General features: G+C 54.5%; 1 pseudogene; it reads left to right on the top strand.

The window, feature by feature from the left end:
- The first annotated feature begins 1,262 nt into the window (after positions 1-1,262).
- Positions 1,263-18,069, top strand: LOC130839339 (leukocyte immunoglobulin-like receptor subfamily A member 6; annotated as a pseudogene).
- Positions 18,070-18,897: the final 828 nt, after the last annotated feature.

Genomic DNA, 18,897 nt, shown 5'->3' with positions numbered 1-18,897 from the left:
CAGTGCCCGTCCAGAAACACGGGGAAGGGGGGCCGCAGCGTCCCACCTTCACCTGGAGCCCTGACCCCTCCCTGCCTGGGAGGACCTGGGTCCCTCTCTGTGTCCACATGGGTGGAAACCTCCCACCATTACCTCTTGATGACCCCAACCACCGGGCACCTGTCAGCCTAGTTCTCTCTTCTCTGCTCTGGTTCCCTCTCCCTTTGGGGTACTTTCTCTTTTTCTGCATGTGTCTGTGGTCTGGGTTTCACAAATATTCTAAGTAGCATTTCTCAGTGGCAGGGGCAGGGGAGGGCTCCTGGGTGGGCACCACTGTCACCCCCTTGACCCTGGAGTCTGAGCCCCCGATCCTTCCACGTCCACCCACGCCTGTCGTCACCTGGTCTGGAGATTCCCAAGGATGGTCCTGCAGGGAACCCGGCACCACGGAGACCACGGCCACTCTGAGGAGGGGGGCTCGTGACAACACGCAGAGGAGGAAGCGCAGGCTCAGAGAAAGGGCGCTGCCCTCAAGGCTACAGGAGCAGTGGGCACAGATTGAAATAGAGGACTGTTTTCCTTCGAAGTGAAAATTCTAACCCAAATTCATGTCCCCTGAAGCTTCTAGGCAGGACCACAGGATCGGGAGGCAGACGCTGTCCAACGGGCAAGGGGCACCGAGGAGGCAGGAATGACTCAGGGGCTTGTTCCCAGGAAGGTGGGGTGGACGTTGTTGCAATAAAAAGAAAGAAGTCCCTGAAGGGGCTGTGGTAGGAATAAACCCACACTCCGGGGCCAGCAGGGGAGTCATGAGTCCTTCCCTCACTTCCCTGTGAGTCTCCTCTGTGCTCATTGCCACGCTGCCCTCCACTGAGCTGTAGGTGATGCTACACACGTGTGTCTGTGCGGATCTAAGCTCAGCGGAGCAGCTGGAACCTGCATCCTCCCTGAAGCATCCCCAGGGCCTGGGGGACCCCTGTCCAGGGTGAGGACCCCACAGGGATGTGCTGATGGATGGGCTGAGGATGAAGGAGACCCCACGGGGAAGCTCTGAGAGGGAAGGATGTGCCGGCTTACCCTCACTGGGAAGGGGTGTCTCAAGAGGTACCGGATGTATCATGGGAACAAGATGCAGACTCTCAAGAACAGGCAGTTCCCCTTCCTGTGGGGCTGCTGACGTGACAACCCCGTGACAGGGAGGACCAGCCTCCAAGTGGCCACATCCTGTGGGTCTGTCTGTCCTGAGGGCACCGGGGTCTCCTCCATCTGCACAGCCGGGACCACAGGGACCAGACGCCATGACCCCCACCCGCACGGCCCTGCTCTGCCTCGGTGAGATGGAGGAGCGGGAGGGGAAGCCCTGCTCTGGGAGGGGCCCCTCCCCACAGTCAGGGCTGCTCTGTCAGGAGACCCCAGGACTCAGGAGGCTCACGGGGAGGAGAGGTGCTGCTCAGATTCTGGGCAAATCTCTCACAGGGATCTCTCTTCCAGGGCTGAGTGTGGGCCTGGGGACCCAGGTGCAGGCAGGTGAGTCTGTCCCCAGGTGGCCCAGCTCCCTCCTCCTCACGGGGACAAGGGGCCACCCCCAGGCCATGGGGATGGGGAGCAGCAGGTCTGGGCTGAAGGAGGGCGAGTCTGGGAGGTTTGGGGCTGAGAGCTGGGCACCTGGGGGTGGGCATGTCTTGGGACCCAGCCTCTGATTTCCCTCCAGGGACCCTCCCCAAACCCACCATCTGGGCTGAGCCAGGCTCTGTGATCCCCTGGGGGAGCCCTGTGACCATCTGGTGTCAGGGGACCCGGGGGGCCCAGGAGTTCTTTCTCGATAAAGAGGGAAGCTCAGCCCCCTGGGACACACAGAGCCCACTGGAGCCCGGGGACAAGGCCAAGTTCTCCATCCCACACATGACAGAGCCCTACGCAGGGAGACATCACTGTTCCTATCTCAGCCCCACTGGCTGGTCAGAGCGCAGTGACCCCCTGGAGCTGGTGGTGACAGGTGAGAGGACACTCAGGGGTCCCAGCCTCAGGCTCTGCCCTCAGGAAGGGGGTCTGCGCTCAGGGCTGCGTCCCTCTCACAGCCCAGCCCTGGGGGAGGGGAGGGGGTGTGAGCCCCACTTAACAAGCTGCCTCCTTCTCTCCTAGGAGTTTACAGCAAACCCACCCTCTCAGCCCTGCCGAGCCCTGTGGTGACCTCAGGAGGGAACGCGACCCTCCGGTGTGTCTCAGGGGAGGGACTGGACAGGTTGATTCTGACGAAGGAAGGAGAACACAAGTCCTCCCGGACCCTGGACGCACAGCGACACCTTGATGGGCAGACCCAGGCCCTGTTCCCTGTGGGCCCCGTGACCCCCACACACAGGTGGACGTTCAGATGCTACGGCTTTGACAGGGACACCCCCCAGGTGTGGTCGGAACCCAGTGAGCCCCTGGAGCTCCTGGTCGCAGGTGAGGAGGTCCCATCCTGGCCCCAGACATTGTTTCAGATACCAGACAACTACTGGGGTCTTTGTCCCTGGGGAGCCCCACATGAGAGAGTGGGGGGAGGGGAGGCACCAGACTGGTTACTAGATGCTTGTTTCCCACAGGCTTGTCCCACTTGAGAGGGTGGGGTGAGGGGAGCACGGGGCTCACAGGACACAGAGTGTGAGCGAGAGTGAGGCCTGGGGACCAGGACGGGAGAGGGGGTTCACGGGAGGAACCAGTCCCTACAACCCAGGGCTGCTCTCTCCCCAGGTGTGTCTGGGAAGCCCTCCCTCCTGACCCCACAGGGCCCTGTCGTGGCCTCTGGACAGAACCTGACCCTCCAGTGTCGCTCTGATGTCGGCTACGACAGATTCGCTCTGTCCAAGGAGGGGGGACAGGACCTCCCCCAGCGCCCTGCCCGGCAGCCCCAGGCTGGGCTCTCTCAGGCCGACTTCGCCCTGGGCCGGGTGACCAACGCCCACGGGGGCCGGTACAGATGCTACGGTGGACACAACGTCTCCTCCGAATGGTCAGCCCCCAGTGACCCCCTGGACATCCTGGTGGCAGGTGAGGAGCCAGCGGGTCCGTCAGGGACCCAGACTCTGCACAGGCCCTGCGGGGGGAGCCCCGGGGGTGATGCTGGGACCAGGGGGGAGGGGTCCCCAGGGAGGGAGACAGACAGAGAGACAGGGGTGGGCGGGAGAGGGAGAGACTCAGAGAAAACAGAGACAGACAGAGCTGAGGGTCCTCAGGGAGGCCCTGCTGAGTCTCAGCTGAGAACCAGGTGGGCCGGCAGCCCCTCACCCTCTTCCTCTCTCTAGGACGGCTCCCTGACACGCCCTCCCTCTCCGTGCAGCCGGGCCCCACGGTGGCCTCAGGAGAGAACGTGACGCTGCTGTGTCAGTCAGGGAGCACAAGGAATACTTTCCTTCTGTCCAAGGAGGAGGCAGCCCATTCCGCCCTGCGTCTTAGAGCAAAGTACCGAGGTGGGCAGTTCCAGGCCGAATTCTCCATGAGTCCTGTGACCTCAGCCCACCGTGGGACCTACAGGTGCTACAGCTCACTCAGCAGTCACCCCTACCTGCTGTCACAGCCCAGTGACCCCCTGGAGCTCCTGGTCTCAGGTGAGGGGCCCTGACCCTGTCCCTCGGACGCAGTCAGCTCAGGGCTCTGTCCCCTGAGAGCTCTGGGCTGGGGTGCGAGTGAGGGGGCTCTGACGGAGGGTCACCTGGAGGGGGATCTGCCCCTGAGAGGCCCTCCCACCCCTACCCACCCCTTCCCCCTCACCTGGGTTCTGGAGGTGACAGGGGGGCAGTGGGAGGGTCCTGGGGAGGCCACGGGGCAGGTGTCAGGGAAGAGTTGAGTGAGGTGGGGACTCCAGGGTCAGCCCCAGCCCCACCCCCTCCTGTCCTCACTCCCAGGACCCCTGGGGGCCCCAGCCCCCACCCACAGGCCCCAGTGCAACAACTGGGGAGTCACAGGGGCTCTTTGCTCAGGGGGAGCACAGGCCACCCCAGGGCAGGTGGAGAGTCTCTTGGGGGATCTAATGCCCTCAGATGCTCAAGGACAGGCTGGGGTTCGGGCATAGACGACAGGGGACCCCAGGGCTGCAGGAGCTCTGAGGGTGGGGGTTTAAGGGTGGGGTCATGGAGAGGGAGATGTTGGGGCCCAGCCAGGGGAGGAACAGCAGGCCTGATGTGGGGAGAAGCAGCCCCCACCCATCACCCCCATCCTGACCTCCAGGAGGCTCTGAGGATCTGCCCCTCCCCTCCATGGAGTCAGGCCCGCAGACAGGTGAGTGAGGGTCTGTGGGAGGTGCTGGTGGGTTCATGGGGGACAGGGCTGGGTCACACCCCAGGAACCAACGGAAGCTCCTGTTCTCAGGTGAGGGGCCCCACTCCATCCTGTCTGGGCTCAGTCAGCTCAGGGTGCTCTGCTCAGGACTGTCTGGGACGGTCACACATAAGTGAGCACAGGGGCTCCACAGAGGAGGACACGGAGCCCAGGAGAAGGGCTGTGTCTCCCCAACTTCTCACTCACACCCTCACTGTATGACTCTCAGGGGCAGCTGACACCACCCGCCCATCACAAAACACGTCACATCCCACAAGTGGTGAGTAGGAGAAATGCTCAGATATGGGGCTGGGTTCTGAGGGTCGCGTCCTGTCAAGGGGAGGCGGGTGCCCTGGGAGGACGTCCCGGATTCTGGGGTGACTCAGATCTGTCTGACCTCTGTGACCCCTCTGTGCACAATTCCTGGCCTCAACCCCCAGACCACACGGTGGAGAACCTCGTCCGGATGGGCGTGGCTGCCGCCATCCTGCTGGGCCTCGGGATTCTGCTCTTTCAGGCTCGACACGGCCATGGAGGAACCCCAGGTGCAGCCAGGAGCTGAGCACACGAGGGAGCCGCGCACCGTCCAGAGCGGTGCAACCTTGGCCATGACCTCCTGGGCCCAGGAGCTTCTGGAAGGGCGTCTGCAGCGTGTGTTGTGTGAACTGTCTGCCGAGACCACGGAGGGAGAGACAGGGTGTGGGTGCAGGAGCAGGTCTGGGAGTCCCTGGGGAGGGCTCTGCCTCTAGGAACCGTGGGGCTTTCCCTCCCCACCATGGAGGCCTCTCCCTGACGGCCCCGTCTGCTCTCAGCCCTGTGACACGAGGCACATCCCACATGGCAGGTCTCTGTCCTCACCTTACACACCTTCATGCTCTAGTTCACTCTCATGTAAGACATTTTGCTTTACTTTTAATTTCCACCTTTGCTGCTGTGTGCTATTCACCTCCAGCCCGTCCCTCAGAAAAAGAACATGGTTTAAACACTGAATAAATGGGTGAATTTGAGGTCCAGTCTGGAAAAGGTAAATCTAAAACTCTTCACTAAACCCCTCTCTGGACCCATCAAGCCCTTCTCTCCTCATCACATGACACCTGGCATAGTTTCTCCAGAAACACCATCACTGTGAAGGAACACCCTGGTGTTTGAAGTGACAGCCGGGTGCTGCACTGGTAAACAGGCTTAGGAATATATCACTTTGTAAAAAGCCCAGACGTGTGGCATTTGTCTCTTTCTTCAGTGTAAATACTCTCTTCATGGCCAACCTCAGGTGGCCGTGTGAGTGCACTGGAGGCAGAGTGGGAGGGAATGAGGGGAACTGTCTCCCAAAGAAGTGAGGCTGGTCCAGCTGGGGCACCCCTCACTGATGGCCCCGGTGCAGACAGATGTGTCCTTTAGAGTAAACATCACGTTAGATCATTTCCACTGCAGTTTTATGCCCTTGTTTCCATGAAATTATGATGCCAAAATGCTAGTCCATCCACATGAGAGGCAGAGAGAAAACAATGAAATATCAGTTGTGGGAGAAACACTGAGCACTTTGAATCCCAATACATTATTGGTAGGTGTCCTAATTGTCTCAGTCAATGTGGGGAGTAAATAAGAATGATCCGTTAAAAGGAAGAGACACACAGTTCTGACCCACATGTATATAACCCAGATGGAAACACGCGCATAAGCATGAATATACATTCACGAGAACTTTGACAGATGGTCGCTCACCTTAGACAAAATCATACAAACACATCTCACCAAAACAGACCAGTTTGGTGTACACACACACACACACACACACACACACACACACTTGCAAGTGGATTTTATGTGAGAGAAAAATACACAAAATTAAACTGCTACAATAATGTGGATTAATTTTGAAGCATGATTGGGAATAAGTGAAGAGAAACGTGGAGTGTATTTCATTATATCAAATTCAAAAGCAGACAGTGTGCGACCCAACTAAACAAAATAAGAATATGAAGGAGGAAAAATAACAACTGATACCACAGAAATACAAAAAACCATAAACACTAAGAGAATACTATTAACAATTCCATGCCAACACATTGGACAACCTAGAAGAAATGGACACGTTTTAGAAACACACAGCCCAGCAACATGGAATCAAGAAGAAATACATAACTTTGAACAGACTGATTAAGAAGGGAAAAAGAATTTATATTTTAAAAAAGTCACTTCCTGTAAACAAACATCCAGGACCAGATGATTTCCTAGGAAAATTTCGCCAAACATACAAAGAAGAACGTCTACTGATCCTTCTCAAACACTTCCAAAGACTGAAGAGGCAGAAACGGTCCCAAAGTCATTCTATGCAGCCAGCATCACCCCATACCAAAACCTGACAAAGACACTACCAAACAAGAACATTACAGGCCAATATTCTTGATGAATATAGATGCAAACATGCTCATCAAATATTAGCAAACTGAATCCAGCAAGCAAAGAATCATACACCGCGATCAAGCTGGATTCATGCCAGGGTCACAAGGATGGTGCAACATGCGCAAGTCACTCCGTGTGATACAGCACAGCAACAGAGGAGGAGACAGAACCATGTGATCCTCTCCATTGATGTGGAAAAGAATTTGACAAAATTCAACACGCATTCATGATAGAAATTCTCGTCAAAGTGAGTACAGAGGGGACATATCTCAACATAATAAAAGCTACTTATGACAAAGCCACAGCCAACAAAAAACACAGTGGGGTAAAGCGGAAAGCCTTCCTGCTGCACTGAACAAGACAAGGAGCCCACTCTCACCACTGCTAGTCAACATAGTGCTGGAAGTCCCAGCCACAGCAATCAGACAAGGGAAAAAAAGGTATTCATGTTGGAAGGGAAGAGGTAAAACTGTCATTGTACGCAGATGATACGATATTCCTTGTAGAAAACCCTAAAGACTCCACACAAAAACTATTAGAACTGTTCCACTCGAGGATGGATGATGCCTTAGAGGACTGGGACGGGGAGTGTGGGGGGAAGTCGAGGGAGGGAGGGAATACGGGAACAAGTGTGTAAATACAGATGATTGAACTTGGTGTACCTTAAAAAATAAATAAATAAATAAGAATCTTATAAGAACAAAAAAAAAAAAAACTATCAGCACTGATAAACGAATTCAGCAAGGCAGCAGGATACAAGATTAACAGAGGGAAATCTTTTGCATTTCTTTACACAGACAGTGAAATATCAAAAAGAAAATTAAAAAATCAACTTCTTAACATTCCATCAAAAATAAACAACCTAGAGGAAACCTGATGAAGGAGGTGAAAGACTTATACATTGAGAACTATAAAACATTGATAAAGGAAATGGAAGATGATTCAAAGAAATGGAAAGATACCCCCTGCTCCGGCACTGGAAGAATGAATACAGTCACCATGGCCGTACCACCCAAAGCAACCTACAGATTCAACATGATCCCTATCAAATCACCCATGTACCCACTGTCACAGAAATAAAATAAAAAACCCTAAAATGTATATGAAATCACAAAAGACCCAGAGTGTCAAAGCAACCCTGAGGAAAAAGAACAAAGCTGGAGGCATAACCCTCCCAGACTTAACGAATACTACCAAGCGACAGTAATCAAAACAGAATGATATTAGCACAGAAACAGACATACGGATCAATGGAGCAGAATAGAGAGCCCAGAAATAAACCCACATACTGACAGTCAATTTCAGTATTTGACAAAGGAGGCAAGAATACACAATGTAGAAAAGACAATCTCTTCAATAAGTGGTGCTGGGAAAACTGGACAGCTGCATGCAAAAGAATGAAATTAGGACATTCTCCAACACCATACACAACAATAAACTCAAAATTGATTAAAGACCTAAATGGAAGACTGGATACCATAAAACTCCCAGAGGAAAACACAGGCAGAACACTCTTAGACATAAATCACAGCAATATTTTTTTTTGCATCCTTCTCCTAGAGTAATGGAAATAAAAACAAAAATAAACAAATGGGGCCTAATGAAACTTAAAAGATTTTGCCCAGCAAAAGAAATGATAAACAAAATGAGAGACAACCTGTGACTGCAAGAAAATATCTCCAAATGATGGAATCAACAAGGGATTAATTTCTAAAATACGAAAAACAGCTCATGGAGCTCAATATCGAAACAAAGCAAAACCAAAAACCACAAAAACCTACCAAGCAAAAAAATGGATGGAAAGCGAAATAGATATTTCTCCAAAGAAGACATGCAGATGGCCAACAGGCACAGGAAAAGATTCTCAACATCACTAATCAGCAGAGAAATACAAATCAAAACCACGGTATAGTTCCACCTCAAAGCGGTCAGAATAGCCATCATCAAAGGGTCTATAATTGATACATGCTGGAGAGTGTGTGGAGAAAAGGGAACCCTCCTGCACTGGAGGTGGGAACGTCTATTGGTGCAGCCCCTATGGAGAACAGTATGGAGGTTCTTTTAAAAAGTAAAAACAGGGTTACCATATGATCCTGCAATCCCACTCCAGGGTATATATCCAGAGAAAACTCTTATTCAAAAAGACACAAGCACCCCAATGTTCATGGCAGCACGATCTACAGTAGCCAAGACATGGAAACAACCTAAATGTCCATCAACAGACGAATGGATAGAGAAGATGTGGTGTATGTATACAATGGAATATTACTCAGCCATAAAAAATGAAATAATACCATTTGCAGCAACATGCATGGATTTAGAGATTATCATACTACGTGAGCTAAGTCAGACAGAAATACAAATATCATATGATATCAGTTATGTGTGGAAACTAAAATATGATACAAAAGAACTTACAAAACAAAAAGAGACTCACGGACATAGAAAACAAACTATGGTTACCAAAGTGGAAGAAGGGGGAGGGATAAACTAGGAGTTTGGGATTAACATATACACACTGCTGTATATAAAATAAACAACAAGGACCTAAAGTACAGCACAGGAAACTATATTCAATAGATTGTAATAACCTATAATGGGAAAGAATCTGAAAAAGAAAATATATGTATGTGTATGTATATGTATAATTGAATCATTTCCTATACACGTGAAAATAACACATTGTAAATCAACTATACTTCAATAAAAAGGAGACTATTATTTAGGGAGCAGGATTTTGTCTAATCTTATACATAAAGGAAGGGAAACTCCCATGTGGTCCCCGTGGTGGTTACACACCAGGTGAGGTGGGCCGTGCTCTCAGGTGGGAAGCCCAGGGGCTGCTAGAACCCGGGCCAAGTCCTTCTCGACTCTCAGGTACTGACTCACGTCTGCTCCTCAGTACTGGGAAGTGCTGCACGTGGCTCTACAGCCTGGCATTGTCTCCATACGATTTAGTGAGGTGGGAGGAACCCGGGTGGGAAGCCATCCCCTACGCCAGGGACTGAACTGACAACAAAGTGGCCATTGATGAGTCACTGCACACACATCGCACACTCGCACGGTGGTTTCACACAACAGGACCTCACCTGCCCGATCAGCCTCACCCGAGTCCAATCAGACCACGAGCTGCTGCCCAGGTGAGACCCTGGGCCTCTTAACAGGCACTTGGCCCGACCCCAGATGCCACGCAACACAGCACTGAGCGTGGGACCCTCCAGGCCTGGGGAAGAGGGACGCTCAGAACTCCAGCGGCACCAGGCACCCTGAGACCCCAGAACAGGACAGCGGCCCCTGTCACGGCCGGGGCACCGTGACCACGGGCACTGCCAGTGCCCCCAACACAAAGTGTCCCTGGAGGCGGTGGGGCCAGGGCAGGGGCCTCCACGGCCCACTCCCCACTCTCTGCCTCCGTCTGCAGGCTGGCCATGCACCTGTGTCGCCCCAGGGACCCCATCCTTACCAGGGCCCCTGGAGGTACTGCAGGGACCAGGACTGGGTCACCCTGTTGCTGCGTCTCACACGTCCCCATAGAGGTGTCCCCACAGCAGTGTTTGATCCTTCACAGGCCAGGGTGCCATGCAGCTGTGTGAGGTTTCACAGGCAATGGATAACCTGGTCCCCTCACAGGCCTCAGGAAGACATGACCACTGTCAGCCATGTGTTCACTGGAGGAAGCGGAGTTCAGAGACCAGGCAGCAGGCTCAGGGTTACAGAGGGGACAGGACCCAGAAATGCACGCAGCCTGTGGATGCCCGAGCCCCATCCTGCAAGCACGGTGCCTTTCCACCTTGTGAGGGTGTCCCAGGGCTGTTGTAACATCTCCACAAGCTGGGGAGGCTGAAACAACAGACCTGCATTCTCTTACATTTCTGGACGAGAACTCCACAAGGAGGGTGTCCCTTTGAAGGGTCGAGGGGAGAGTGCTGCCTGCCTCTTCCTAGTGACTGTTGGCCAGGGCACCTCCTGGAGTGCAGCAGTGCAACTCCGCACACTCCTCCCACTCCACACGGCCGACGTCTCCTCGCGCACCTCTGTCGTCACCTGGCATCCTCGCCACGTGCGTCTTCTCTCCACCAGATCACAGCACCAAGACTACTGGATGGGGGGCCCCCCCCATTTCAGCACGCTCTTATCTTAACCTGATTACATCTTCAAAGGCCCTGTTTCCAAAAAATCACGTTCTCAGGAACTGTGGCTGAGGATGTCAACGTCGTTTAGGGTGACAGCTTCAACTCAGAACAGCAGCCGAGAGAAAAATACACATAGGAATGCACTTATCACAGGAGGTACAATCGTTATACACTGTAGTATTTTTTCATCTGATAGGGAAATGTTGAAAAGACCTAAATTAATGGGAGGACATCCCAGGATCATGGCTTGGAAGGTTGATGTTGTAAAGATGACAATACTCTCAAGGCAGCCTACAAGATTCATTCAATCCCTATCAGAATCCCAGAGGCTATTTCTGCAGGGAAAAAAAGCCATTTCTCTGAAGTCACAGTAATTGCAAATGACCCACAATAGCCAAGAAATCGTGAAAAAGAAGAACCAAGTTGGACACCAGACACTTCCTGGTTTCAACACTTACTACAGAGTTCTAGGTATCAAAACACTGTGGTGCTGGTATGAGAACAGACATACTGAGGCTCGGAATAAACGTGAACACCAACATATAAACCCATCCATACGACCAGCTGACGCCTGACAAGGGTGCCAAGACTATTCAATAGGGAAAGAACAGTCTCCTCAACAAATGGAGTTGGGAAAAGTGGATCTCCACGTGCAGAAGCACGACGCTGGACTCTTACGCACACCGTATACAAAAACTAGCTCACGATGGATCAGTTGAAGAGTAAATTATAAATCTCTTAGAGAAAAACATAAAGCAAATCATAACTTTGAATTGACAATAGTTTCTTTGATATGACATTAAATGGACCTGAATAAAAAAAATAGATGAATAGAATTTCATCAAAATGTAAAGTGTGTGCATCAAAAACCACTATCAAAAGGATAAAACACAACCTACAAAATTTGAAAAGATATTTGCACATCATCTAGTCAGAGGATAGTCTCCTGATCTATAAAGAATACATTTAATTCAACAAGAAATGACCATATTTTTAAAAAACTGGCAATGGCTCGAATAGACATTTCTATACAAAGAAGAGATACAAATAAGCAGCTAGCCCACGAAAAGATGTTCAGTTCATCAATCACTAGGGAAATGAAAACAAAACCACACTGAGATACCACTTGATACCATCTAAGTTGGCCCAAATTGGAGAAACAAAATCACGTGGTGTTAAGGATGTGGAGAAATCGGAACCCACACACAGTGCTGATGGGAATGTGACATGGTTCTGCCCCGTGGAAAGCAATGGGAAGGTCCTTAAAAAGGCAAACCCAGAACTACCATACGACCTAGAAATTCCACTTCTAGGTAGAGTTTCAATTATTCAAGCTTAATACATTCTGGAGCTCTGCTGACCCACTGTGTGTCTATAATATATAATATCATACTCTGCACAGAGATGAGTAAGGAGTGTTGATCTCATGTTAAGTGCTCTTCAACAATGAAAACAAGACAAAAATCATTTCAAAAAGGTATGCAAGAAAATTTCATGCCAGTGTGTTCACAGAACTATTCACAGTAGACACAACGTGACCGCAACCCAAACGTCCGTTGTGGGAAGACATTCAGGAACCTTTCTGAAACCTTGAAAATGTTAAAGTATGTGGGCCGAGCGATGGGATTCAGAATGTCCTGCTTGAGCAGTGGAGGAGCTGAGGGTGCGGGGCGTGGAGACTAATATCACCCTGTTTGGCCCTGAAGGATGGCTGGTTAGCCAAAGACGGGTAAGATTCCTCAGAGGAGGAACAACCTAAGACAGGCACAGTCGCAGAGGGGCCAACAGGGGTGGTGCATAGAGCCTTCCTTATATCACCGTTTGGCCCTGGAGGATGACTGGTTAGCCAGAGACGGGTAAGATTCCTCAAGGGAGGAACAACCTAAGACAGGCACAGTCGCAGAGGGGCCAACAGGGGTGAGGCACAGACCCCCAATATCTGAGAGAGGTCTCCTGCCCCCAGGGCTGTTTTGCTCTCCACGCCCAGCTCAAATCCACACCTGCTCAACTCGGACCCAGGAAGCAAACAAAGATCATTGCCTCAGTCATGTGAGGCCTTTGATTGTTTATGGGTGTAACCTGAGAATGTTAGCCCACGAACTCAATAAAAGCAACCTGGGATGAGTCAGCAGGGCTCTTGATCCGAGAGGTCTTGAGCCCCCCGTCCCACTTTTCTCTTCAGTCTGTGTCTGTGTCTTCTTCAAGCTTGCGGCACCCGTCACTCACCTCGAGTCGCCGAGCTGGTCTTGGCAGTCCGTCACGGGTACATGGATAAACACACACACTGTTCAATGTCTGCAAATGCTGTTTTGCCCAAAGCATGGAGACAGCGTCCACAGCATCACATGAAGAGTTACTGGCTGGGGAACAAGAGGGGGGAGGAGGCAGGAACCACGCAGAGGTCCGGATGGAGAGGATGAGAGAAGGTGCAGCCGCTGAGAGAAACAAGGAAGTCAGAGAAGGAAGGGTTTGGGAGGAACAAAACCACATTCTCAGGGCAGGAGGGAGGCGGCGGTTCCCCTGTGGGTCGGGCTGACAGGATCATAAACACCTCCCCGAGCCTCCCTCTCCCCTGGGGTCACCCGTCCTGTGACAGCCCCACGGGCTCCTCTACACGAGCAAGGCAGCCAGGGGAGGAGCCCTCAGTTCCTCACCCGCTTCCACCAGCCCTGACCCCGAGCCCCTCGAATCCCTGAGCCTGGTCCAGCACCGCCGCCCAGCTCAGTGGCAGCCTCAGGAGGCCTGGTGGGTGCAGCCCCAGCACCTCCCTCCTGGCTCTTCCCCCCCAGGGCCTCACTCCCCGCTGAGGACTTAGATGCTCTCGGCCCCACCGGATCCACCGCAGGACCCTCCCCCCAAAACCTCCGCCCAGGGTCTCCACCTGCCTTCAAGTAGACCCCAGGATCTGCAGCTGCCGCTCCCTGAGGCTGACGAGCAGAGTAAGCTGAGCTCTCAGGACCAGCACAGCCAACTCCTTCCTCCAACCCCGCTCATCCCATGAACCAGCCCTCCCAGACACACACCCCCGAGTTCTCACCACACGTGTGGCTTCTCAAGGGGTGATCTTTGAGCAAATTATTAAAACCACAGACTCCTTCCCAAACGTCCTAGCCCATGACAATGACAAGTCTTCCTGACACACACCACTCACCCGTGCATCTATTCGGCTGTAGGAGTCGTGTAAGGGTTACATGAGAAAACCTCAGAGACCACGTGGACACGAATCCACGCGTCACCTGGGGTGGCCCTGACGCGGGAGCTGGGTCACTGTTTCTCACCATCACGGTCCTCCTCCAGCCCAGTCCCCACACAGAGGTGCCCATCTCAGTACAGCTGTGTGCTCACACCTGGCTCTCCTGAACGTCACCCTGTGGCCTTCAGTGTAAAACCCAGGCACACGTGCCGAGCGCCCTGGAGCCTGTGTGACCCGGGCCCAGCATCCCCTGAGGACTCCAGGTCTCAGAGCAGCTCCCCCTCCCCGCCCGGAGGTGCCGGCCCCTCACCACTCCTGTGCTAGCCTCCACCAGCCCGGGCCTCTCCTTCCCAGAAGGTCCCCACACGCCCATCCTGTGTGCCTCCCTCTCTTCTGTTTTCCTGCTTCTCCACAACTGACCAAACTAGAGCCAGATTATTTCCTGTCTAAACACGTGTGCCATCTGCCATCATCATCAGGGCTCCCTGGGTCCAGGGATGGAGTCGGCCACCTTCACCAAGAATCTCGTGTCTGCAGATAGTAACTGCTCTGTAGACAGGGGCCGACGGCCTGCCTGGTGGAAGGAACGGAGGGAGGGAAGGAGGGAGGAAATTTGCATTTTCAGAGTCTCAGGAAAGGGAAGGGACTCCCCCCAACCTCACACAGTTTCTATGAATACCAGAGTCACAACTGGAACCAAAGCAGTGCTGGGCAGTGTCGCGAATGTGTCTCTTGCTTCCACCGTGTTTGGATGGAGCAGACCCAGGGACGCCACTTCCCCCAGCCTCCGACCACCTCCACCTCTTCTCCAGTCGCAACCTTGGAACCAACCACTCACCACCTTGGAACCAACCACTCACCTGTCCTCGGGCTCCAGGACCAGCCAACCCCATTTTCTGAGCTTAGCTCCTTACTGCCCACCCACCACGAGCTTCCAGATTCCGCACACTTATTCCACCAGGGGGAGGCCACCAGCAGCCGCCTGGTCAACGTGCACTTGCAGGCCTCGCACACGTACCTCTCTCTGGGCTTCTCTTTCGACCCCGATGCTACATCTCTGGAGGGCGTGAGACGCTGTTTCTGAGAAGTGGCCGAGGAAAAGCCGGAGGGCCCAAGCTCTCTGGAAAATGCAAAAGCAGCAGGAAGAGTGGGTCAATCGCAGGACGCTGTGGAGGCCGCCATGCTCGCGAAGAAGAACATGAACAGGCCCTGGTGGACCCGCAGGCCCTGGGTTCTCCCCGCGCAGACTCCGCCTCTGGGACTTCCTGGAGGAGCAGGTGAAACTCATCAGGAAACTCATCACCTGACTGATCTCTGCAGGCTGCCCGGCCCCCAGGCGGGGCAGGGCGAGTGTCTCTTCCAAAGGCTCAGCCTCACGCACCACCAGGAGCCTCCAGAGCCCAGTGGCCTTTGAGGAGGCCCTCTGGCGTCAGGGCTTCTGCCTGAAGCCTCTCTGCAGCCACCAGGCATCTTGTGAATCCCCCTGGATCCCTCACCAAGCCCTGGACCAAAGGGAAACAATAAAGCTTCTTACAGAAAAAAATGTAAAACAACAAGAAATGGGACCACACATGGGCTGCTCCTGGCCCTGCCCTGCGTCCTCAACGTCCTGTCGGGACCAGGTCACTCTCGGGGTTTGGGACGAGGTGCAGGGAGAGTGTGCGGGGTCTGGTGAGACTCAGATGTGGTCTGGAAGATCCTCAGCCTGCTGCCTCCTGGGCCCCATCCCGCAGGGAGAGCAGAGGGAGGCCCTGAGTGGGCTGTTCCTCTCTCTGTGAGGCTGCTATGAAGGACCTGGTAATGGGAACATAGCTTGGGCCCTGTCACCCCTCTCATTTCTGTCTGTCCAGCCGGCTCTGAGCACTTTGTAAGGCATCTGCATGGCTGGGACCGTGGAAGGCAGAGCCACGACCCCTACCCTCACTGCCCTTCTCTGCCCTGGTGAGCTTTGGGGAAGTGGGGGGGATGGGGCCCTTCCCCTCCCAAGTGTGAACACTGAGAAACCGCAGGACACAGGAGGCTCCATGGGGGCAGAACTTCATGGGAGGGGGAATGTGCTCAGCCCCAGACCTGACCCCAGCACTCAGGGCCCAGACCAGGCCTGGAGCATCTGTGATGGGGGGTGGGGGATGGGCGCTCACAGGGAACGCTCTCCCAGGGCTGAGCCGGGGCTCATGGGACTAGGTCCAGGCAGGTGAGGCTCCCCCACCCCCAAACTTCCTGCCTCAACCCAATAACCACCTGGTCATCTGGGGGAAGCACTGTGGGTCCGAGATGATGGTGACCCACCTGGGAGGGACCTGGGGGTGACAGCTGGGAAAATTAAGGGGAGAAGGGCATCCCTGACACTTCAAGCCTGTGTATTCCCAGGACTCCTCACCAAAGCCTCCATCTGGCCTGACCCAGGCCCCATGGTCACCAAGAGGAGCCCAGTGACCATCTGATGTCAAGGTCTCTGCTGGGTGATGGCTACTGTCTGTACAGAGAGAGGCCCTCTGGACTCTGGGAGGCTAAGTCTCCAGGAACAAGGCCAGTGTCCCCTCGGATCCTCGAGTCCCGCACTGCAGGGTGGTATCAGTGTGCTCCTCACAGCAGGAACGCTGGTCAGAGAGGAGGGACCCCTGCCCCTGGTGGTGACAGGTAAGAGGGAGGACCCGGGTCCCCTCCCACTGTGGGCCCCTCCTCCCAGGCAAGGGGAGCAGAGTGTGGGCTCAGGGGGGCCTCTCCCCTCGCAGCTCACACCTGGGGGGAGTGGGGTGAAGGGCCCCCTTTAACACAGCCCCTCCCCCGCCCTCAGGAGGGCACAGAGCCCCCTCCCTCTGGGCCCAGCCAAGCCCTGTGGGGCCTCAGGAGGGAGCGTGTCCCAGGCATGTAGCTCACAGTGTGCAGTGGGGACTTTGTAGCTGCTGAAAGAGGGAGGCGCTGACCCGCCCCACACAGCACATCGAGGACATGGAGGACCTATGGGAGGGGACAGGCCTGTGCCCTGTGGGCCCTGTGAGCACCTCCCATGGGGGAACCTGCAGATGCTATGATCCTCCCAGCTCCCTCCCCATGTGTGGTCACACCCCAGGCACCCTCTGCATCTCCAGGTCACAGGTGAGGGCCCCCAGCCCCATCTATTTCCTGAACCCCTGACCTAAGCCTTGTGCCCAGTGAGCCCGGGGTGATGGGGTCAGGGACACTGTCGTCCTGGAGCAGAACCACTGGCAGGAGGCTTGGGAGGGACCAGGGAGGACTCTGACTGCAGCCCCAGGGAGCACTGTGGGGCGTGTGTCCCCCTCGGGGCCACTGTCCCTCTCTGCAGGCGTGTACAGGGAGCCTCCCTCTCAGCCCTACTAAGCTCACTGGTGCTCCTTGGAGATAGACTGGCCCTCCGGTGTTACTCATAGACTGGCTTTGCCACATTCTCGCTGACCAAGGACGAGAAGGTCACACCTCCCCTCCGTCTTGAGGGGCAGCACAGTCCTGACCTCCCCCTGGGCCATGTGAGCCGCACCCATGGCGCGGATACAGAGGCTACAGTGGACACAACCGCTCCTATGCGGGGTCAGCCCCCAGCGCCCCCCTGCACATCCTGATCACAGGTGAGGAGCCCCTGTCCTGGCCCATGACCTGACTGTCTGCCCAGGGCACTGGGCCCAGGGTCACCCTGGTGTGATGGGTCCAGGGAGAGGGAGCAGAGGCAGAGAAGGGGCATGGCCTATAGGGAAAGGGCATGAGAAGAAGGGAGAGGGGGCATGAAGATTAAAGAGATCCACACATGGGACTTCTCTCCCCCAGGAATGTACAGGAATCCCTCGCTCTCAGCCCAGCCAGGGTCTCAGTGCCCCAAGGAGAGAACGTGACCCTGCAGTGTGGCTCTGAGGTCTGGTCTGACTCCCGCCTTCTGTCCAAGGAGGGGTCACTGGCTCCTCCCCAGCACCTTCCTCTGCTGGACACACTGCACCCTTTCAGGCCAACTTCACCTTGAGTCCTGTGACCTCAGCCCACAGTGGGACCCACAGGTGCTACAGCTCACACAGCACCTCCCCCTACCTGATGTCACACCCCAGCGACCCCTAGACCATCTGCTCTCAGGTGAGGTGCACCCCCCCTTATATCCATTCAGGAGCCAGAACCACAGCTCACAGCCCTGTCCCAGGAGAGCTCAGGGCTGGATGGGAAGAAGGGAGACACAGGGACGTCGGCCCCAGGTGACCGTACCCCACGGAGGGATGGATAACACAGGGGGAGCCCCTCTCCCTCGACTCCACTCACCCCATCCCAGGGTCCAGGCTGTGCTAGGTGTGTGCAGAAAGGAGACTGAAGAGTGGAAAGTTCTGAACTGTGACGGAAGACAGGAGCTGAAAACAACATGAAGACCCAGACACACCCCCACATCCTCCTTCTGTCCTGTTCCAGGCCGCATTTGGGGCCTGCAGACCCTCACCCTCGTGCACCAACTCCATGTCTGCTGAGTAACAGAGTCCTCTCAGCCTAGAGAAGACACAGTCTCCCTGGTCCTGGGCTGACCTTCTGTTAACCCTTGCCCACTAAAGCTTTACAGAAGGGTTGCTTCCCACAGGACCTGGGGGTGGGCAGTGGGGATGAAGGGATAGGGCTTCATGTCTCACGTATAACTGAGGTCACAGGTGCCTATTGGGTGGTCAGAGTGAGAAGAAATGCATGAAGGGAAGATCCCAGCTGAGGGAGGGAGAAGAGAGCAGGTGCCCCCTCGACTCTGTCCGTGGTGCTGATTTCTAGGAGCCCTTAGATTCAATGGCCCCTTGGAATCAGCCCCAGAAGGTGAAGGGCAGTGTCAAGGTAGCCTCTCATTTTCAGGTCAAGGAGGTGGCGGGACTCATTGCACAGCTACACAGAAATCGATGAAATGAGAACAATCCCTCACAT

This window comes from Hippopotamus amphibius, chromosome 16 (genome assembly GCF_030028045.1).
Source record: "Hippopotamus amphibius kiboko isolate mHipAmp2 chromosome 16, mHipAmp2.hap2, whole genome shotgun sequence".
NCBI lineage: Eukaryota > Metazoa > Chordata > Mammalia > Artiodactyla > Hippopotamidae > Hippopotamus > Hippopotamus amphibius.
The sequence above is the reverse complement of the archived record's forward strand: the minus strand, read 5'-3'. Positions and strand labels throughout refer to the sequence as shown.